We start from the raw sequence: 17562 nt of genomic DNA, 5'->3' as shown, positions 1-17562 counted from the left end.
TGTTTGCCCCATCCTATTTCTAGTGATGGGCTTTTGAGATGAATCTCTCCATCTCCCATGACTCGGAGTTGGAAGCAACTGCCTTTCCTTTCCTCTTCCTGGAGGTTTCTCCGGCCTTAGGTTCCATTAATGGTTATGGAAAAACAAAAAGTAGAGCTTTTTTCCACAGCAAACTTAAAATATTTGCTCGTTCTCGAGCAAAAGAAAAGAAAAAAGAGGAATAGAGGGAGAGAAGGATTCGAATAATGGTTCAAGGATGTTGGCCGAATGTATTTTTAAAGGAAAGAGGGGGTGGGTTTCGAATTTTTAGAAAAAGATAAGTTAGAAAGATATGATTGATAAAAGATAAACATGATATGAAAAAGATAAGATTTTAAAATTTTAAACGAGATGAAAAAGATAAGAGGAAGTTAAATCTAAATTTTTGTTAATGCATCTAAGAAATAAAAGATACTATGGATGAATGAAAAACATTTGGAAAGAAAAATGAGTTTTAAAAATGTTTGAAAAAGAATTGAAAAAGAATTAAAAAGAATTTAAAAAAGAGAATTTATAAGATTATTAATTTTTGGAAACAAAAATTGAAAGAAGAATATTTGTAACATTTTTATGGAGAAAATTATGAATTAAAATAAGAAAATTTGAAAAAAAATTAAATTAGAAACGAAATTCCCTCCCCCTTGCTGTTCTGGCATCAAACGCCCAGAATGATAGCTATTCTTGCGTTTAACGCCCATCTGGTGGCCATTTTGGGCGTTTAACGCCCCTGGCTAGCATTAAACACCAGAAATCCTTTATTACTGGGTATTTTTCTGAACGCCCAGGATGCTGTTGTTTCTGGCGTTAAATGCCCAAAATGCTGCCCATTCTGGCATTTAACACCGAGAATGATACCTTTACTGGCGTTAAATGCCCAGAATGATAGCCATTCTGGCATTTAACGCCCATCTGGTGACCATTTTGGGCGTTCAACGCCCAGCCAGGTATGCCAGGGTACCTGGCTGGCATTAAACGCCAGAAAATCCTTTATTACTGGGTGTTTTTCTGAATGCCCAGGATGCTGCTGTTTCTAGCATTAAACAGCTAGAATGCTGCCCATTCTGGCGTTTAACGCCGAGAATGATACCTTTACTGGCGTTAAACGCCCAAAATGATAGCCATTTTGGCGTTTAACGCCCAAAATGCCTCTTTACTAGCGTTTTAACGCCAGTGAGCTCTTTTTCTCTATGATTTCTCTGCTTTATATTCTGAACCTTCATTTTTCTTGATTATTCACTGAAATGTATTAACAAACATGAATAACAAAATTAAATAAACTCAAAACATCTCATTTTTGCTAATGGCTGGGTTGCCTCCCAACAAACGCTTCTTTACTGTCTTTAGCTGGACTTTACTGAGCTTTAATCTAGTCTCAGTCTTGAGCACTCTTGCTCAACATTGCCTTCAAGATAATGTTTGACTCTCTGTCAATTAACAATGAACTTTTGTTAGAGTCAATATCTTGAATCTCTACATATCCATATGGTATCACACTTGTAATCACATATGGTCCCTTCCACTAGGATTTCAATTTCCCAGGGAATAATCTGAGCCTAGTGTTAAACAGCGGAACCTTCTGTTCGGGCTCAAAGACTCTAGATGACAGCTTTCTGTCATGCCACCTTTTTGCTTTCTCCTTGTAAATTTTAGCATTTTTGAAAGCATTGAGTCTGAACTCCTCTAGCTCATTCAACTGGAGTAATCTTTTCTCTCTAGCTACCTTAGCATCAAGGTTTAGGGACCTGGTCGCCCGGTAAGCCTTGTGTTCCAGTTTCACTGGCAGATGACAGGCTTTTCCATACACAAGCTGGTATGGATAGGTCCCTATAGGAGTTTTGAATGCAGTTCTGTATGGCCACAGAGCATCGTCCAGACTTCTTGCCCAATCCCGTCGACGGGTATTTACAATCTGTTCCAGGATTTGTTTTAGTTCTCTATTTGAGACTTCAGCCTGCCCATTTGTCTGTGCATGATATGGAGTTGCCACTTTGTGGTTAATTTCATATCGGATCAGAGCAGAGTCAAGCTGTTTATTGCAGAAATGAATGCCTCCATCACTGATTAGTAACCTAGGGACACCAAACTTGCTGAAGATATGCTTCTAGAGGAACTTTAACACTGTCTTAGTATCATTAGTGGGTGTTACAATTGCCTCTACCCATTTAGATACATAGTCTACTGCCACCAGAATATAAGTGTTTGAATATGATGGTGGGAAAGGCCCCATGAAGTCAATACCCCATACATCAAACAACTCAATCTCCAAGATCCCTTGCTGAGGTATAGCATAACCATGGGGCAGATTACTAGCTCTCTGGTAACTGTCACAGTTACGTACAAACTCTCGGGAGTCTCTACAGAGAGTAGGCCAGTAGAAGCCACATTGGAGAACCCTTGTGGCTGTTCGCTCACCTCCGAAATGTCCTCTATATTGTGATCCATGGCAATGCCATAGGATCTTCTGTGCTTCTTCTTTAGGTACACATCTACGGATTATTCCGTTTGCACATCTCTTAAAGAGATAAGGTTCATCCAATCATCCCACAAGTAGTACTTTGCATCAGAAACCAATTTTTGTGTGTGCTGCCTACTGTACTCTTTGGGTATGAATCTCACAGCTTTATAGTTTGCGATATCTGCAAACCACGGTACTTCCTGAATGGCAAAGAGTTGCTCATTTGGAAAGGTTTCAGAGATCTCAGTAGGAGGGAGGGACGCTCCTGCTATTGGTTCTATCCGGGACAGGTGATCAGCTACTTGGTTCTCTGTCCCTTTTCTATCTCTTATTTCTATATCAAACTCTTGTAGAAGCAACACCCATCTTATGAGTCTGGGTTTTGAATCTTGCTTTGTGAGGAGATATTTTAGAGCAGCATGGTTAGTGTACACAATCACTTTTGATCCTACTAAATAAGATCTGAACTTGTCAATGGCATAAACCACTACAAGCAACTCCTTTTCTGTGGTTGTGTAATTTTTTTGTGCGTCATTTAAAACACGGTTAGCATAATAAATGACATGCAGAAGCTTGTCATGTCTCTGTCCCAATACTGCACCAATGACATGGTCACTGGCATCACACATTAGTTCGAATGGTAATGTCCAGTCTGGTGCAAAAATGACTGGTGCTGTAACCAGCTTAGCTTTCAGAGTCTCAAAGGCCTATAGACACTCTATGTCAAAGACAAATGGTGTATCAATGGCTTGCCGATTGCTCAGAGGTTTTGCAATTTTTGAAAAATCTTTTATAAACCTCCTATAGAATCCTGCATACCCTAGAAAGACCTCTTGATATGTGTATTATTACATTAAATTTTTTGTTGATTGTTAGAAGAAGAGCAAGTCTTAGAAAATAAGATTAGTAGAGAATTGAGAGAATCGAACCTTAAACACTTGAGTGATTAGAGTGTATACACTTCTGATGAGGGTTCGATGCTCGATTCTTTGTTCCCGGCTTTCATGAGCTATCTTTTGCAAGTTTACTTGTACTTTATTTTATGATTTGAATTAGTGAAATCTAGTTCATGTCTATTCTTGGAAGATTTATTTACTTTGACCAAGTAGGTAGAAACATTTTGCACGTAGTTGCATTCACATAGATAGGTTGCATTTCATACTCTCTATCATTCCTCTTCACTCTTTTAGTTCTCTTGAGCTTAGCATGAGGACATGCTAATGTTTAACTGTGGGGAGGTTGATAAACCCCATTTTTAGGGTTTATCCTGTGCCTAATCTAGTGGATTTTATCCATTATTATCACACTTATTCATAGAAATTGCATGTTTTACATTCTGCTTCCTGATTTTGTGCTATAATTGAAAACATGCTTCTTTGGTCTTAATTTTGCTATATTTAATGGAAAGGAAGCATGCAAAAGTAAAAGGAATACAAGAAACTGAAGGAACTGCTAAAGCTGTCAAGCCTGACCTCTTTGCACTCAAACAATCATAACTTGAGCTACAGAGGTCTAAATGAAGCGGTTCTAGTTGCGTTGGAAAGATAACATCCGGGGCTACGTAACGATATATAATTTAACATATCTGCCTTAAAGATAGGCAACGCGCACGCGTGGATCATGCGCACGCGTGACCTGGAGAAAATTCAATCCACGCGTACGCGTGGACGACGCATACGCGTGACTTTGCCGCGTGCTGGACGTATAAGAAATCACTTTCTGGGATGTTTTTGACCCAGTTTTCAGTCCAGAAAACACATATTAGAGGCTATAAAGTGGGGGAATGCATCCATTCATTGAAGAAACAACATTCATAATTCACAATTTTAGTTTTAAATGTAGTTTTTCTAGTGAGAGGCGCTCTCTCCTCTCTCTCTTAGTTTTTAGGATTTAGGATTTCTCTTAGATTAGGTTTACTTCTTCTTCATTCCAGGTTCAATGTTCCTTTACTTTGGTTTCTCTTCTAGTTTTATTTATTCTATTACTTTGATTTATGAACTCCATGTTAGATTCGATTTTTCTTATTTAATACAAATTGAGGTACTTCAGATTTATGATTGCTTTCTTTTATTTATGATATAAATAATTTAGATTTTTTCCTTGCCAAGAGTTTTTCTAGTTATTAATTTATTTTCTTCCCATTTAAATTCCTTGTTCAAACCTTTCAAAAAAACCCAAAATATACTTTTCCATAACCAATAATAAATCATACCTCCCTGAAATTCCTTGAGAGATGACCCGAGGTTTAAATACTTTGATTATAAATTTTATTCTGTTTTGTTACTTGTGACAACCAAAACTTTTGTACGAAAGGATTCTTTGTTGGTTTAGAAACTATACTTACAACGTGATTATTTTTGTGAAATTCTAAACCGTCAAAAGTCCTCTTATCAAAATGGCGCCATTGCCGGGGAATTGCAAACATGTGCCTTATTGTTGGTTATTGTAAATATTTGCTTGTTTATTTGTTTTTGTTTTTAATTTTTATTAGCTACTATGAACTCTCACCCCTCTTGCTTTGAGTTTGGTTCTAATGTTGTTGTAGGGAATGGAAGCTATAATAGGAACATGCATCAACGTTGGAACAATCAAAGATAGGAGGAGCCACAGGGATTTTATCAAACCTCTTGGCAACAGCCTCCTTTAACATACTATGACCAAGAGCCATTCCAAGAAGCATATCAAGATAATGGCTATGGTGAGCGCTCTTTTGATTATTGTTTCGAGGGTTACTTGAAACTGGAGGTCGATCTCGGACGAGATCTTCTGTACAGGTCGGAGCTACTGTGTTCGACTTGTTGGACTTGGTGGTGGTGCTGATCCTTCGTCACCGGAGGGTGGTGGTACCTGCAAGGGACTCCGATGCTTAAGTTAGCAAGGGTAATAAGCAGGTTTTTAGTAGAATCAGAGTATGAGTTATACCTGGTGGTGGACGAAATTGTGATTCATATGTTATTGCATTTTGTAAAATTTATTGCTTTTTCTTTCCGTGGCAATGGCGCCAAAAACTTGGTGTCAATGCCATGGTTCACAACTTCGCACAACTAACCAGCAAGTGCATTGGGTCATCTAAGTAATACCTTACGTGAGTAAGGGTCGATCCCACAGAGATTGTTGGTATGAAGCAAGCTATGGTTACCTTGTAAATCTCAGTTAGGCAGATTAAATGGTTTATGATAAGTTCGAAAATAAATAATAAACAGAAAATAAAATAGGATCGAAATACTTATGTAAATCAATAGTTACTCGGAATACCACAGACAAGGTTAGACTTTCCGGATTCCCGGAATCCTACTCAGAATACCACAGACAAGGTTAGACTTTCCGGATTCCCGGAATCCTACTCAGAATACCACAGACAAGGTTAGACTTTCCGGATTCCCATGAATGCCGCCATCTATCTAGCTTATACCACGAAGATTCTGTTGGGGAATCTAAGAGATATGCGCCCGGCCTAAGGTAGAACGGAAGTGGTTGTCAGTCACGCGCGTTCATAGGTGAGAATGATGATGAGTGTCACGGATCATCACATTCATCAAGTTGAAGTGCAACGTATATCTTGGAATAAGAATAAAAGAGAATTGAATAGAAAATAATAGTAATTGTATTGAAACTTGAGGTACAGCAGAGCTCCACACCCTTAATCTATGGTGTGTAGAAACTCCACCGTTGAAAATACATAAGTGAAAGGTTCAGACATGGCCGAGAGGCCAGCCCCCATGATCTGAGAACTAATCGTCCCCAGATGAAACGTGGTCCCCCCAAAAAGACTACTAATACACTAGTAAAAAGTCTTATTTATACTAGACTGGCTACTAGGGTTTACATGAGTAAGTAATTGATGCATAAATCCACTTCCGGGCCCACATGGTGTATGTTTCGGCTGAGCTTGATCTATCCACGAGCTGAGGCTTTTATTGGAGTTGAACGTCGAGTTATAGCGTGTTTTTGGCGTTCAACTCCGGGTTGTGACGTATTTCTGGCGTTTGACTCCAGACAGCAGCATGTACTTGGCGTTGAGCGCCACTTTACATCGTCAATTCCCAAATAAAGTATGAACTATTATATATTGCTGGAAAGCTCTGGATGTCTACTTTCCAACGCCGTTGAGAGCGCACAATTGGAAGTTCTGTAGCTCTGGAAAATCTATTTCGAGTGCAGGGAGGTCAGATTCCAACAGCATCAGCAGTCCTTTGTCAGCCTCTTTCAGAGTTTTGCTCAAGTCCCTCAATTTCAGCCAGAAATGACCTGAAATTACAGAAAAACACACAAACTCATAGTAAAGTCCAGAAATGTGAATTTAACATAAAAACTAATGAAAACATCCCTAAAAGTAGCTTGAACTTACTAAAAACTACCTAAAAACAATGCCAAAAAGCGTATAAATTATCCGCTCATCACCTGGGTGCTCCAGAGTAATTATAATGGTGTGGAGTGACCTTTTTAGATAAGATAAGTTAGTTATCTTATCTTATCTTTATCTTATCTTTCATGGGAACTGCCTTATCTCTATAGGCTTGGACTGCCTTTGGATTTGGGTCGTGTTCCTCTATTTGGGCCCTTTTTTGGGCTTTCCTGTCAATTTGGCCGAGCTCTTTGAGAAGAGGTTGGGCAGCTTGACCTGAGGAGGTCGGTCATCTCGTTACTAATCATCCCAGGTCAGACAGCTCGACCCAGGGTATGAATAGTGCCCCTGCTTGAGCTCGGTCTTTCTTTTGAGGTCGAGTCTTAGTTTTAGGACTTCGATCCTTCTCTGGTGAAGCCGAACTCGAGCATTGTGTCGATTTCTTTCTTTGTAGAGTTCTCCTTTGAATGCGGAACGTTTCCTTTTGAATTTTATTCTTTTGAAAATGCACGTCCCTTTGCTTTGGGAATGTGCGAAGGTTTTATAACCGCATTAATTCTTTCAATGCTTTGTTTCTTTGTTCTTTTTGAATTTTTCACAAAAAACGGTTTCTCTTCTCTGTTTCGTAACTACCCCTTTTCTTTCTCGCTTTCTGTTTTCACCTGACACTTGCATTTTTGTGTTTCTCCCTGCGACGTTGGTGCTTTTCTTTGCTCTGAGAGGCGATTCCAGTTTCTATTTTTCCGTCCTCTGTTTCCTTTGAAGCTTCCTTTTTCTAGGTTGGTTATTGGTTCTTCTTTCTGCTTTTTTACTTCTTTTGCTTTGCCTTTGGTTTTTTGGTAAAGTTTTGGTTTTGCTTGAACGCATGTTGGGAAGCTTGAACCTCTTTGCGTTTGTTGTGCCCACTTGTTGCTGTGCTGCATGTTTTTCTGGTTTTTATTGACCTGTTTTCTTTACCCAAAGAAGGTTGCTTCTTTTGATGATTTTTGCTATGTTTGCCCGATTTTACTGATGAAGCTTTGTAGAAAATAACGATTTTCTCTGGTGGCTCATTTTTTATTTTCTTCTTGGTACTTTCGTTGTTGATAAGCTGAGACTGTGAGTTGGGGAGGTAGTTATTTTGATGACTTTTGATTTGTAGCTTTGTGGCTTTCTTCTCAGAGTGTTGCTTTTGTTAAAAAAGGGATTATCTTCCTGTTAGAATGTGTAGAGATGTAGACTTGTAGGTTTCCCTGAGCCCTTATTCTATTAACTTTCCTCCAAAGGATGCCCTTGGATCTTTAGTGTGGGTCCTGGGGTTTCCTTTTGTTGCTTGTATTGCTCTGTGTCATATTTGTCCGAGATGTTTTTTAGTAATCTATTTTCTTTCTTGTTTGTAGGACTAGTTGGCCATGTCTTCTCGCAAAAATATTGTAGAGACATCTTCTAAGGTTCCTGAGGGGATTTTCGATTGGTTGCATTGTTGTCAAACTCTCGAGTTAACTCGTAAACTCGTACGAGTTTACGAGTTTAGGTAGTGAAATCGAGTTAACTCGGACACAAACTCATTTTTTAGTAGACTCGGGTAGACTCAGTGGAATCGTGTAAACTCGGTCAAAATCACAAGTTTGAGAACGAGTTTGCGAGTTTACTTTCGGTGCTGGTTTTGGCAAAAAATGACGTGACTTCGGCCCAAAAAAAGAATAACGTTATATGTTATACTAATCCAGTAACACGTAACCCTAAATGACTAAATCCCTAATCACTATTCTCTCAGCTTTCTCCCTCTCCGTCGTTTTTTCACTCTTCAATTTTCACCGCCGTTCGCCGTCGGTTGCTTGCGTCCCCGAACAGTCGTACGTCGCTCTCTACTCTCTCCTCTCAGTGCTCTGCTTCTCTTTGCCATTGCTGGGTTTTGATTTGATGCACGAGGAGCCTCTGCCATCCACCGCACTGGTTCGTTTGTCTCGTTGTCACTGTTTGTCGTGTCGTCTGCAGCTCTACAGTCCATCATGCTGCCGTGGTTTGTTCGTGCACCATTCGTTCGTTCATCCACCGTTCGTGCATAACTCTGCTGCAGTGCCGTTTTGGCTTGATCCTCTTACCTCTATTGTGTTTCGCTGTTGCTCACCATTTCTTACTCTCTGGGTCTGCATCGTGACTCTATCTCTGCACTACACGAACATAATTGTGCTGCATCTCTAGGTTTACAGATAGCTGTTGTGGTTTGTTCCATTCAGGTTTTTTTTTTTCTAAATTTTATTACTTGCTTTTTATGTAGTTTAAAGATTTAGGCAGTTAGTAAATTACAGTGCTTTGATTATGGTTCAACTTCAATGTTCATGGTTGTTATTTAGGGATAACATAGAAAATGAAAAGTTAATAACAACATATAATTGATAACTAAACTAGGGTGATAGTGTTTATTTAGGGTGATAGTATTTATTTGATATTCTTAATTTAGGTACCAAATATCTGAGAATGTTGTTTAAAGAAAATGATAAATGATGATTTTGATGAAGACGATGAAGATGTTATTGATGTCATAGAAGATGAAGATATTAGAGGATTTCAATTTATGTTTATTAGAAGTTTAGAACTTTTAGTTGTGTGTGTTGTATGTTATACTAATTACATAAATATAATTGTAATGGATTTGAACTTGTGTTCTAAAATACTTGTGTGCTACTACTTTAGTTTATTATGTGCTTTAAATTTGATATTGTTAATTTTAAATGATATATATATTTTGAAAATTTTTTTGTAATAGGTAAACTCGTACGAGTTTACGAGTTAACTCACGAGTCGAGTCTAGGTTAGCTCTACAAGTTTACTTAGACTCGCGAGTTTGACAACATTGATTGGTTGGACTCTCTTGTGTTGATGTGTGTTTCTATGGTGAATGCTGAGTTTTGTGTGGAGCTTAGGAAACATCACTGCCTCTGTAAGAGTAGCGATCAGGAGAGGAACTATGAATTGGTAGCACCTGATTCTGAGGAGGGGGTTTGTTTCCCGACCTCAGTTCAGGGGGAGCGTTCCTTCTTTTATGCCTATGACTATTTTTTCAGCCAGCTGAACATTACTTTCCCTTTTACCTCCTTTGAGACTGATTTGTTGTGGTCGTGTAATGTTGCTCCCTCCCAGCTCCATCCGAACTCTTGGGGTTTTATCAAGATCTTTCAGTTTCTTTGCCAAGAATTAGATGTTACTCCTTCTCAAACTCTCTTTCTTTACCTGTTTATTCTGACTAAGCCTGGGACTACCAAAAAGAAAGCTTCTTGGGTTTCTTTCAGGTCTGCCCAAGGGCACAAAGTCTTTTCCATGTATGATGAGTTCTTTAGGGATTTTAAGAACTACTTTTTCAAGGTTTGAGCTGTTGAAAGAGCTCGACCTTTTTTTCTAGAAGTGAACGGTGAACCTGCCTTCCCTTTGTGTTGGCAGAAGAATGTTGTAGTGTCTTGATACTCATGGGAGATGCTTGATGAGGTCGAGCAGGCCTTTGTAACTGTGTTGGAGGATATTTGGGGGGGGGAACCTCCCCATCTTGACACAAAGAGATTCTTGGGGGACCCTTCCTTTGTCCGGGCTGAACTGGGTAGAGATCGGCTTCTTTTGTTTTGTTTTTACTTTTTTTCCTCCGATTTTGTAACTTATTTGAATTTGTTTTTTTAGAGATGGTAAGACCAATGATTCCATGAAAGCCTTTAAAAAGGCGACGAAGGCTACGGCGGCTCAAAACATCTCGGCCAAGGTGGCCGGGGAGGGGTCCTCTTAGGTTTCGTCGAAGCCTTCTGTTCCAAGTTCTCCTAGACCGAGGAGGATAATCCCTACTCCCCAGGTTCATTTGGTTGATCCTTCACAGGCTTCTGCTGCTACCTCTTCTCCTACCGGCGCTCCTCCTCCAAAAAGACCCCAGACTGTCGAGCCTTTTAATCTGGATGCTTCCGACTTTGATGCTGTCGGGTTTGTTGATCAACAGATTGCTCCTTATGGTGTCATACCTACTGATGATGTATCCATTCTTCATCATTTGGATTTTATCACTCGGAGTGGCATTAAACTGGCACACTGGGAGTAGCTTCATACTGGACCGCTCAAGATCTTCCTATCCATGCTACAAAGGCCTTTATGGAGGAGGCAAAATCAGAGTTTGACCGGATTAAGGGTTTGAAAGAGGAGCTTGAGGTGAAAGTTACCAAGTTGGAGAAGGAGTTGGAGGGGGAAAAGACTCAGGCTATTGGTCTGGCGGCCTTTGTGAAATTAGCTGAGGGCACAGCGTTGAAACATAAGGATAGATATGTTACCACCTATAGAGAGATGATGGATCTCAGGAACAGCTTGGAATCTGTCCGGGCTGATTATACCAAACTTCAAGGTCACCTTGTAGGCAGTGTTAATGCTACTTATGAGAATCTGAAGGAGCAAGTTCGAGTTCTTGTGCCGGAGCTTGTCCTTTCCCTTTTTAGCCTGGACAACATTTTTAGGGATAGTAAGATTGTTCCTGATGACCCTGATGATGATGATGTCGATCCTTCTTCACTGCCTGCCACCAAAACCTCTGTTGTGCCGACCTCTTTAACTCCCACTGCTGAGGTTGGTCATCCTGAGTTAGAACCCAACTGTCAAATCTTGAACCGGGATGATGGGACAGTGGATGCGGTGCCTCTTCAGACTCGCCCTCCTTCACCCCGTGTTGATGCTGCCGAGAAGTCTTTGGATCCCTAATGATTATTCAGGATGTTTGTGTAGATAGCCCGGCTTGTGGGCTTTTGAACTTTTTATATTTGTAAATGGTGGTTCTGACTTTTTGCTACTTTCCTAGTTGCTTGTTTAGCAACTTTATTTTGAAAAATAAAGTAGTTTTCAGGCTCTTGGAGCTGACTTTGGTGGCCTCTTGAGTTTTGTTCTTATTATAACTTGTGTATTTTTACGACATGTTGGTCTGCATCTGTCTGGTACCTTATTGTCTGACTTCTTTGGATTGCCTTTGTATTTTCATACTTGTGGCTTGATTTTTTGAGGTTGTGGATGTTTAGGTCCAACTTGTATGTTGACTTCCTCACTTCGGTCACAAGTTATTTCTAGTAATCCATTTTGTGTGGACCTTTTTTAGGTCTCTGTTAGGAATTACTTTTTATAACTCGTTTGTGGGAGGCCGACTTCATCATGTTGGTCCCTTCTAAGTTATTTTTAGTAATCCTATTTTTTGGACCTTTGTCAGGTCTCTTTCAGGGATTTACTTTTTATAACTTGTTTGTGGGAGGCCGACTTCATCATGCCGGTCCCTTATAAGTTATTTTTAGTAATCCTCTTTTTTGGACCTTTGTCAGGTCTCTTTCAGGGATTTACTTTTTATAACTTGTTTGTGGGAGGCCGACTTCGTCATGTCGTTCCCTTATAAGTTATTTTTAGTAATCCTCTTTCTTGGACCTTTGTCAGGTCTCTTTTAGGGATTACTTTTCATAACTTTTTTATTTTGGGGCCGACTTCTTTGCGTCGGTCCCTTCTAAGTTATTTTTAGTAATCCTCTTTTTTAGGGCTGGCCATGCCTCTTTCCAGGGATTGACTTTTTATAACTTTGGTTATTGTGGTCCACTGGTCCGGCTTCTCTATGTCGGCCTGTCTTTTAAGTTATTTTTAGCAACCCATTTTATTAAGACCTCATCAGGTCCTTTTTATGGATCACTTTCAATAACTTCTTGCATTATTCTGTCTTGTCGCTTTTTCATCTTTGCCGATTTTGCTGAAGTTAGGTTTGATCCTGGTTTGGTTGACCTTTTGATGAATTTTGGTTTTCACCTCCTTTGGTCTTTTATCGTGGTCGGACAGTGAATTTAATCTTCACTTTTTGTCAATCTCGTAGCTTTGTAATCGGGCGATGGATTTTTAGCGTTTTAGAATAATGCGTCTTGGGAGTTTGTAGAAAATCTAAAAACTTTACTCAAAAGAAAATGCAGATATATACATGTAGGAGTTTTTATCTCTGAGTCAAGTGATTTATGGATCTTGCCTTGGTGCCTCGTTAAAAAACCTTTTCAAGAAAAAGAGTGCACCTTATTCTAAGATCTCAATTACCTTTTAACTATAGTATCTCCTTAGGTTGCAGGTGTGCCAAGATCTTGGCAGTTCTTGCCCATCGAGTTTGGATACTTTGTAGTAGCCTTTTCCCAGTACTTCTATGACTCGGTAGGGTCCCTTCCAGTTAGCTACTAGCTTTCCCTCTCCCGGTCGACTTGTTCCGATATCATTTCAGATTAGGATAAGATCATTGTTGGCGAAGCTTCTTTGCACTACCCTTCGATTGTACCTTAAGGCCATGTGACGTTTTAGCGCTTCTTCCCTGATCCGAGCTCTTTCTCAGATTTCTAGAAGTAAGTCGAGTTCTTCCCTTTGAAGCTAGGAGTTGACTTTATCGCTGTAGAGAATTGCTCTGGGAGATCTTTCTTCGACCTCTACTGGTATCATTGCCTCCATTCCATAAGCTAGTCGGAAGGGTGATTCCTTTGTGGTGGAATGTGGAGTTGTCCTATATGCCCATAGGACTTGAGGAAGCTCTTCAGCCCAGGCTCCTTTTGCGTCTTGTAGCCTTCGTTTTAACCCAGCTAGTATGACTTTATTGGCAGCTTCTGCTTGTCCATTAGCCTGCGGGTGTTCTACGGAGGTGAATTGATGTTTTATTCTTAAGTCGACCATTAATTTCCTAAAGCCTGCGTCGGTGAATTGGGTGCCATTGACTGTGGTTATGGAGTGGGGGACCCCAAACCTTGTGATGATGTTCCTATATAGGAATTTCCGACTTCTTTGAGCTGTGGCATTGACCAGAAGTTCTGCCTCGATCCACTTTGTGAAATAATCCACCCCTACAATGAGGAATTTTACCTGTCCCGATCCTTGGGGGAAAGGGCCAAGGAGGTCCAGTCCCCACTTTGCAAATGGCCAAGGTGAGGTTATGCTAATGAGTTCCTCTGGTGGGGCGTTGTGGAAGTTAGCATGTTTTTGACACTGTGGGCATGTTTTCACGAATTCGGCCGCTTCTTTCTGCAAGGTCGGCCAAAAGAATCCGGCTCGGAGTACCTTTTGAAAGAGGGCTCGTGCTCTGAGATGATTACTGCACTCGCCGCTGTGTACTTCTTCCAAGACCTCTTTTGTGTTAGGGTTGGTACGCATTTTAGCAGAGGTGTCGAGATTCTTCTTTTGTATAGGATGTCATTTATGATGGTGTAATACTGTGCCTCCCGCTTCAACCTTTTTACTTCCTTTTCATCTGTAGGGAGTGTTTCTGATCTAAGGTAGCAGATTATAGGAGTCATCCATCCTTGGTCCTAATCTGTTATGGCTAAGATTTTTTCTTCTTCCGTGATTGATGGGTTCTTGAGCGTTTCTTGGATGAGGCTTCTATTGCTACCCCCTGGTTTGGTGCTGGCTAGTTTTGAGAGTGCATCAGCTCGGGCGTTTTGTTCTTGAGGTATGTGGCAGACCTCATATTCCCCGAGTTGTCTGAGCTGTTCCCTGGTTTTGTCCAGGTACTTATTCATAGTGGGATCTTTGGCTTGGTAGCTCCCTGCTATTTGTGAAGTAACTACCTGTTAGTCATTGAAGATGATGAGCTTTTGAGCTCCAACCTCCTTAGCCAGCTTCAAACTGGCCAGTATTGCCTCATATTCGGCTTGGTTGTTTGAGGCAGGGAACCCAAATTTGAGAGAAAGTTCGATTTGCGTTCCCTAGTCGCTTTCTATGATGACGCCTGTGCCGCTTCCAGTTTTGTTTGAGGAACCGTCGATATAAAGATTCCATTCTGTAGGAATTTCCGGAGTGTCTATAAATTCTGCAATAAAGTCGGCTAGATATTGTGATTTGATGGCTATTCGAGCTTCATATTGAAGGTCGAATTCGGATAACTCGACTGCCCATTGCAAAATTCTGCCTGCTAAGTCCATTTTCTGCAAAATCCATTTTAGGGGTTGGTTGGTCTGAACTTTAATGATGTGAGCTTGGAAATATGGACGGAGCCGTCGAGAGATTAGTATGAGAGCATAGGAAAATTTTTCTATTTTTTGGTAGTTCAGCTTTGCTGATGAAGTATACAGGTTGCTATCCACTGTCGTCTTCTCGGACTAATGCTGAGGCTACTGCCCGACTTCCTACTGCGAGATATAATATAAGTGGTTCTCCTTCCCGAGGCCGTGTTAGGATAGGGGGCTGTCCTAGGAATCTTTTGAAATCCTGGAAGGCCTGCTCGCACTCCGTTGTCCATTCAAACATCTTTCCCTTCCTTAGAGTGGTATAAAAGGGGAGAGATCTTATTGCTAATCCAGCCAAAAATCTAGACAAAGCTGCCAGCCTTCCGTTGAGTTGTTGTACTTCCTTGACACAAGTCGGACTCTTCATGTTGAGTATGACCCGACATTTATCCGAATTTGCCTCGATTCCTCTTTGTGTGAGCATGAAACCCAAGAACTTGCCAGCTTCTACTACGAAGGTGCATTTTGCAGGATTAAGTCGCATGCCATGCCTTCTTATAGTGTCGAATACTTGGGTGAGGTTGGACAGCAACGTCTTCTCACTTTGTGTCTTTATTAACATGTAGTCCACATATACTTCCATAATTTTTCCGATGTGATCTATGAAGATCTTATTTATTAATCTCTGATAGGTAGCTCCTGCATTTTTTAGCCCAAAAGGCATAACAATGTAGCAGTAGTTTGCATTTGGGGTTAAAAACGCTCATTTTTCTTGGTCAGGTGGATACATCGGGTTTTGATTGTATCCCGAGTATGCATCCATAAACAAGAGGTATTTATACCCGGATGAGGCATCTATCAGAGCGTCAATACATGGGAGTGGATAAGGATCTTTTGGGCAGGCTTTGTTGAGATTAGTGTAGTCGGTGCACATCCGCCACTTCTCATTCGATTTTTTCACCAAGATAATGTTAGCTAGCCATAGTGGGTATGTGACTTCTCTTATGAATCCTGCCTCCAATAGAGCTTGTATCTGTTCTTCCACAACTTGGGATCGTTCTGGCCCGAGCTTTCTACGCCTCTGTTGTACTGGCTGAGATCTTGGGTAGACTGCTAGCTTGTGGCACATTAACTTGGGGTATATGCCTGGCATGTCCGCGGCCTTCCATGCAAAGAGGTCGACGTTATCTCGCAAGAACTGTATGATTGATTATTTTATGTTTCCTTTTAGGATTGTATCGATATTAGTTGTTTGGTCTAGGATATCTTTGATATGGACTTTCTCCACTTCACCTTCGGGTTGTGGGGGAGTTCTTCCCGCCTCTGAGCTCTGCCGAGTTTGATTGTGTGGAATTCGTCCCTTCTGCCTCTAAGATTTAAGCTCTCGTTGTAGCATGAAGAACTGAAGATTGATGGTTTAGAAGTTATAATAAATTCTCGTTGCAAGTATATTTTCTAAACCAAGCAATCAACCTTTCTTACAAACGTTTGGTTGTCACAAGTAACAAACCCAATAAAATTTATAAACTGAAGTATTCAAGCCTCGGGTCGTCTTCTCAAGGAATTGCAGGGAAGTATGATTTATTATTGGTTATGGAAAGCAGTGTTCGGGTTTGAAAAGGTTTTAAACAGGAGAAATAAATTGCAAAAATTAATAAATTAATAACGAAGAAATCTCTTGGCAAGGTATGAAAACTGGAAGTCCTATCCTAGTTATCCTTATCAATGGTGATGAGAGTTATATTTTTGCTACCACTAAGTCAACCTCTAACTATGAAGGTCAGTTAAGTGGACAAATTAATTTAATACCTAAAGTCCTAGTCAACTCCTTAAGGAAAGACTATAGTTATAAGAATCTAAATTAATCAGCAAGAACAAAAATTATCAATCACGATGAGTTTAACAACTCAAGAGTTACTAATTAACTAACTGGTGCACGAATTTGCAATCCGTACAACTAACCAGCAAGTGCACTGGGTCGTCCAAGTAATACCTTACGTGAGTAAGGGTCGATCCCACGGATATTATTGGTTTGAAGCAGACTATGTTTATTTTATTAATCTTAGTCAGGATGTCAATGAGATTAATTGGATTTAATTGTAAGAAGTCAAAGTATTTGGAATAAGAAATTGTTACTTTATTAATGGAGAATCTGTTGGAGTTTTGGAGGTGCTTTGTCCTCTGAATTCCTGCAATGTAATATTCAACTCAATTGTTTGTAAAGTTCCATCCATGACAAGCTGTATGTAGGGTGTCACCATTGTCAGTGGCTACTTCCCATCCTCTCAGTGAAAACGGTCCAGATGCTCTGTCACAGCACGGCTAATCAGCTGTCAGTTCTCGATCATGTTGGAATAGGATCCATTGATCCTTTTGTGTTTGTCATCACGCCCATCAATCGCGAGTTTGAAGCTCGTCACAGCCATTAAATCCTTGAATCCTACTCAGAATACCACAGATAAGGTTTAGACTTTCCGGATCCTCAAGAATGGCCGCCATCAGTTCTAGCTTATACCACGAAGATTCTGATTAAGGAAGCTAAGAGATGCTCATCCAATCTGATATAGAACGGAGGTGTTTGTCAGGCACACATTCATGGATTGAGGAAGGTGATGAGTGTCACGGATCATCACTTCCTTCACAATTAAGCGCAAATCAACATCTTAGATAGGAACACACACACGTTTGAATGAAATAAAAACAATTGCATTAATTCATTGAGACGCTGCAAAGCTCCTCACCCCCAACAATGGAGTTTAGAGACTCATGCCGTCAAAGTGTAT

The 17562-nt window shown here is 40.3% G+C and overlaps 1 long non-coding RNA gene across 1 annotated transcript; it reads left to right on the top strand.

The window, feature by feature from the left end:
- The first annotated feature begins 8544 nt into the window (after positions 1-8544).
- LOC127745466 (uncharacterized) lies at positions 8545-9425 on the top strand. Its single transcript, XR_008006653.1, has 3 exons — positions 8545-8674; positions 8751-9058; positions 9283-9425. It is a non-coding gene; the product is annotated as an uncharacterized LOC127745466 (long non-coding RNA).
- The last annotated feature ends 8137 nt before the right edge of the window (positions 9426-17562 follow it).

This window comes from Arachis duranensis, chromosome 3 (genome assembly GCF_000817695.3).
Source record: "Arachis duranensis cultivar V14167 chromosome 3, aradu.V14167.gnm2.J7QH, whole genome shotgun sequence".
Taxonomy (NCBI): domain Eukaryota; kingdom Viridiplantae; phylum Streptophyta; class Magnoliopsida; order Fabales; family Fabaceae; genus Arachis; species Arachis duranensis.
This window is presented reverse-complemented; position numbering and strand designations above follow the sequence as displayed.